Raw genomic sequence first — 6,471 nt, 5'->3', positions numbered from 1 at the left:
AGGCCTTTTAGATAGAAAACATCCACACTGGTACTGGTGACCCTGATAACACTGAACACTGGGTACAGTCCAAACATAGCCCTAGTATTACACTGGTGCAGTACATTTTTCTGGAGTAGGCCAATTGAAGAGCTTTTCCTCACCGTGGCAGCTCCTGTTGAAGTTTTCTTCTTCTTGTTTTATTTCCTGTAGCCTTTACTCTGCCAAAGCCCAAAGCACTGTAGTGATTTAAAGCTCTGGGCCATGTAAACATTCATCTTATTGGATCAGTTTATGTAGCAGCCATGTAAACAGATAAAGCTGCAGCGCTTGATAGCTTTTTGGCATCACTAGGGAAAAATCCCGTAATTACCCTTCAGCGTGTTGTGATTCAAGTGGTCTGACAAGAAAATGGAGTCGAACCCACTCATTCTGTTTTCAGACAGGAATGGGTTAAATCTGTGATTGACAGGTGTAATTATTAATCTATTCACTACTATACTCTGATTCTACATGTCGACTCTGTTTGACACTAGCATGAAACATCTGTCTTTACATTTAGTCTTTTTATTTGAATTATTAATTAGAAGGATTTAAGTTGAAATTTTAAGTTTATACAATAGTGGAAAAACCTTTTGGACACCCTTAAAGTTTGACCCAATCTCAAATATTATCATGAAATAGTTGCAGAAGAATCTTTTTTGTGTTTCTAAAGGTGTGGCTGCATCAGACAGGCAAAAACAAATGTACATAATTATTATTTTTGTGTCTATTGTTGACCTTCCAGTATCTGGGTGAGCATATTATGCACACCTTGCACGATATGTTATAAAAGGTCATATTATTTTTCACACTTTGTATTCAGTCAGGATTCAAAAGTTGTTCCTTTTTTGCATGATTTAAAAAATTCTGACCCAACCACATTGTAAACAATGGAAAATTACTACAATAACACCCTTCTACCAAGTGAATGAAAAATATACATTGACACATTTTAGCATTTAACATGTGACCTGGCACAAAAAATAATAATGCATATTAACCAATGTTTGTGTTAATCATTGACATATGCCAGGATATAAAAATAACTAATCCAATTTTTATATAGTATATTGGAAAATAAAACTGTTTTTGTGTCATTTGCATCAAAAAATATGGTTTGTTTACGTTTCAAACATGGCATTTAAAAGGGGTAATAAATATGACATTTATTTAGTACTTGGTGTTTTTGTTTGTGGCTCAAGTTGGTGAAAGTTAAAAAAAAAAAAAGTGAAAAACAAACTGAAAAAAACATTTGACATTACTACTGCACTGAGCAGATTATGTGCTTTCTGTGATTAGGAAGGACCTCTATGGGGTGGACACCAGAGGGTTAATAAGTAAAAATAACCAAACTAAGCCGCTGACAGTTTCAACACGTCATGTCCTGGATGTGTTTCATTATCTGCTGAAACATCCAATTTTGACCTGGATCGAACAGAGCATGTGCAGAAGGAGCACGTGGGTTTGGAGAGTGGAGCAATACTTGGAGTTCAATGACTTCAACGTGATTCTTAATGTAATATATATCACAAATGACATATCTATTTTATATATATATATATATATATATATATATATATATATATATATATATATATATATATATATATATATATATAAATATATATATATATATATATATATATATATATATATATATATATATATATGACAAATGATTAAGAGTAAACTCAAAACCCACTTGTTCCTCCAGGCATTTTAATGGCAGTAGATGAAGGGTTATTATATGACCATCATGTTTATTTTAATTTATGCCTTTTTGTGATTGCAGTTTATCTTGTATTTTATTGTCTTTTGTGAAGCTCCTTGTGACTTCTCTTGTCTGTGAAAGGTTGGGGTGGTAGAAAATATCGGCTCTGCAATATATCGGGATATTTCATTTCATGATACTATATCGATGTTAAAAGGTACTGTATTGGTATTTTTAGGTATTTATTCAAATGCAGATATGGCGGAGGTTCATTTTTGTTTTTTGGTTTTCTTTATTGTTTATGTCTTATTTATTATTATTTAACACAGTTCTATTAAACAATGGTTATTTGAAGCATCCTAAAAGCACTTTTTACTGTCTGAGAAGCAGATGTTCGTGCCATTGTTGGGATTGCACAAAAATACTGTTATGATGTTAGCTATGAACTAAAAGAATATGAACATTTGAACAGGATCTTAATCTGTAATGCAGTGTTTTTCAACCTTGGGGTCGGGACCCCACGTGGGGTCGCCTGGAATTCAAATGGGGTCACCTGAAATTTCTTGTAATTGATAAAAAAACAAAAAAAAACAAAAACAAAAAAATGTGCTAGTTAAAAAATATATGGTGAGTTGAGAGAGAGAATCCCAATACATAAAAGACATGACAAACTGTGAAGCTGAAACTGCAGCACTGTGGTTCTGCTTATCTTTCAAATGTTTATTGTGGTCAGTTTCAGAAGCTGCAGCTCTTTCATAATTCATAGTTTGAGTTCTTGTTTGTTCAGTATTAATTGTCAGCCTTGTAAATCCAAGATGGACTGACTGTACATATCCTGACCAAGGAAAATAAAATTCTCACTTTGTGCAGTAATCTACACTTGGCTTTTCTGCCTCCGTCCATAATAATAAGATTATATACAGGGTGGGGAAGCAAAATTTACAATATTTTGAGGCAGGGATTGAAAGACAGTGTATGACCAATTAGTTTACTGAAAGTCATGAGAATTTATTTGCCACAAGAAAATTTACATAATAGAAAATGTTTTTATTCTATGTGTCCTCCTTCTTTCTCAATAACTGCCTTCACACGCTTCCTGAAACTTGCGCAAGTGTTCCTCTAATATTCAGGTGACAACTTCTCCCATTCTTCTTTAATAGTATCTTTAAGAAAGTCGACATTGCTGTGTGATGTTCTATTGGTAGCATGTTCTAAAACGCCCCAAATAGCAGAATCCAGAGGGTTTAGATCTGGGCTAGAAGGCGGCCATAAACATGATTCCCAAAAATTGCTAAAGTTGGATTTGTTGCTGTTGTCAATAAGTGTTTTGGTGTTCTTGTGTAAGATTTTAACTTCAAATCATATTTTACTGCATTTCTAACGCTCTTGTTGTCTACCCCAAGTTCAATTGCCATTTTTCTCATGGATTTGGTTGGATCCTTTAGGATTTTGGATTTGAGAGCTTTAATAAAAGCTTTGGTACGTTTTTTGTTGCTTCCTCCACTTCCAGACTTTCTCGTAATAGTTTTGCTCATAGTCATTCTCTTCTTTCCGTTATAAACAGTCTTTATGGACACTCCAACTATTTTTGAAATCTCCTTTGGTGTGACGAGTGCATTCAGCAAATCACACACTCTTTGACGTTTGCTTTCCTGATTACTCATATGGGCAGAAGTTTCTGAAAAGGTATGGATAATAGTGTTAGGTATGATTATGACATCAATATATGTTTGGTTTCAAAACAATTGACGTAGTGCCTGCTGAGAAAAAACAACTAAATGTTCATTGTAAATTTTGCTTCCCCACCCTGCAGACTAAATGTTGTCTACAAATAATGGTTATTTGCAATATAGTATAGCAAACTATTACATGATCAAAAACAAATGAATTATTGCAAAAAAGAAAAAGAAAAAGGCTCCGTTTTGCATGTCTGGGGTTGCCAAAAATTTGTGATGTTAAAATGGGGTCACGAGCCATAAAAGGTTGGGAACCACTGCTGTAATGTCTATAAAGCATAATTTAAGTTTTAACACAGGAAAATGTTGAGATATAGCATCAGATCCTTTTGTGATCAAATAAAAATGTGTTTAGTATTTGTGCATATTTCTGGGGTAATTCAATTCTTCAAGGAAATAATCATTTTAAAAAAGACACAAACAAAAAATTGCCTTTTTAACAGTGTCATGATATATCGTGATATATCTTCCTGAGACCCAGCAATGTATTTATGTCCTCTGTAAGGGACAAAAGTTTGACAGTTTTACTTAAAAAAAAAAAAAAAATTCTGTTCATTGCAAAGAACATTCCATTAAAAAATACAAAAAATAAGTAAAAATAATATAAAATATGTATCTGAAAAAGCTGTTGCATTATGCAGTTTCCAATCAAGACAATTGTTGAATGGAAAAAATCTAAAATTTTCACTTTCCTGGGTCTCAGGAGGACATCGTATTGTGATCCTTGTATTGTGATTTGTATCATACCGCCAGATTCTTGCCAATACACACCCCTAGTGAAAGGTGCTGTATAAATACACTTTGCTTGCTTGCAAATGCACGAGTTGAACAAAAATGTACATATTCAGTGTGTGTTTGTGTCAGATTCACCTTTCCTCCTCTTTTGTTGACCTCCTGCTGACGCTGTAAATAATCATGTGATCACCTTGAAGGGGTTGAATACATTTTAGAAAGTGTTACAGCCCCCTGCTGTGCCCCCTCCCTGTGTTTTTTCCACAGTGGGGTGTGATGTGTTCACTGCGTTGTTGCTGCAATTAGAGCTGAACCCAAGTGACATGAAAACGTAGTCACAGACTCACTCACTGCTTTCATTTTTAATTTTACTGCAAATGTTTCTTCTTCTTCCCTTTTCTCATTATTACTCCTGCTTTTAGGGGCTTTCCCTTTTCCTGCCCCCCCCCCCCCCCCTCATTCTCTCACCCCTGATCCCTGTTCCTGCAGCTGACATGAAGCCTTCAGATTACTCAGATGCCGTACTATAGTGGTGTAGACCTCCACCCACCCCCACTCATACGTGTGTCACATGTGCCTGTATTAAGGTTGGAGGTCAGTTGTTCAGTTTTTAGTTTTGCTTTTAGACGTCACATCTATTAAGGTCGTAGACACTGACCCAGGACAAACACTGGTAGTAATAACTGCATATTTTACTCATTATTTAGCCAGATTTTGACATATTACTCTGTAAATGCTGTATTATACATATTTATATGACACAATACATACATTAATGTGTTGTGATATTAAAGTGCAGGTGCATTTCTATAACTCTCAACTAGAAAGACCAGTGTCAGGAGTGACTTCCTGTTGCAAGTGGATGATTTAAATCCGTGTATCCATTCTTTTCATATTCAGTTGAGAATCCACAATCGGAAAATGAAAAAATGACTCGTTATTTCATTCATTTATTCATTCATTTGTTTATTTCGAGCATTTACAGAATACATGCAAAGTCTAAATTCCAAAATCATTCATCTACACTCGAAAAGGAGTGGGAAGAAGAAAAACTTATTTAATCCCACCCCCATTCTCATCATTAAATAACTTAACATAACATTTTAAACACTCACTCCTGTCCTTAGACTTCAAGCCAAAACAATGAACAAAATAGGCCTGTTATTTATGTACAAATCCAAAATAAAAAAAAAAACGAGTTGTTTTTCATTCTTTCGATTGTACGCACAAATTAAAAATTGGAAATAAGCAAATGGACCAAATGTGGGGTTTCCTGTTGACATTTTTGATATCCGATTTGGTATGACCTGGAAGTTACTGACTTCTTTGTGTGTTATGCGAAGTGGCTTCTACTTAGATTGGCTACCATCAGTGTAGGGCAAATTATTTTTAAAAAGTAATTAGTTATAGTTACTAGTTACTTTCCCAAAAAAGTAATTGAAATAGTAACTGAATTACTCCTTCATAAATGTAATTAGTTACCAGGCAAAGTAATTGTTGTGTTACTTTTTTGAAAAACCTTCAAATATGTAAAAGAAAACTGATTTTGAGCATGTTTTCACGGGCCAGTTACATAGAGTAGAACAGCATAGATGGGTACTTTATTTAACTTCATATTTATTGGAGTGTGAACAAAATTAAAGACATTATCCCTGAAACAATAAAGCAGTGTCATCCTTTGTGGGTTCTACTGCCTCTCCTTCGTATCCTTTGGCAAATTTGAGTTCAGGAAGACGAGTGATCTAACTTTTCCATCTTGAGGCAACTTCTCTGGGATAATATTAGATCTGTCTTGGATATCAAAAATGTCAACATGAAATCCCACATTTCATGTGTTTCATGAAGTGTCTTCTACTTAGATTGTCTACCATGGACGCACATTATTAGACAAAACAACAATACCTGGAAGATCCTGATCCTTTTTACCTCTGCCAGGAGGTATTGTGATCACTTTGCTTTGTGTGCATGTGTGCGTGTTTGTTTGTTTGTTAGCAAGATAACTCAAAAAGTTATGGACGGATTTTCATGAAATTTTCAGGAAATGTTGATACTGGCACAAGGAAGAAATGATAAAATTTTGGTGGTGATCGGGGGGGCAGATCTATCTTGGCAGAGGTCTGCGCTCCGAGTGCTTTTCTTGTTTCACTTATCATGTCATCCTCCTTCAGAGTAACGCATTTGCTGCCTCTGGATAGCATGAAATTCTCTATTATCTCAGAATGCATAAGACAGAATACAAGCAAACCCGCGACTGTCCAGATCAACACACCA

This window comes from Sphaeramia orbicularis, chromosome 22 (assembly GCF_902148855.1).
Source record: "Sphaeramia orbicularis chromosome 22, fSphaOr1.1, whole genome shotgun sequence".
NCBI lineage: Eukaryota > Metazoa > Chordata > Actinopteri > Kurtiformes > Apogonidae > Sphaeramia > Sphaeramia orbicularis.
Note: the sequence above shows the minus strand (reverse complement) of the source record.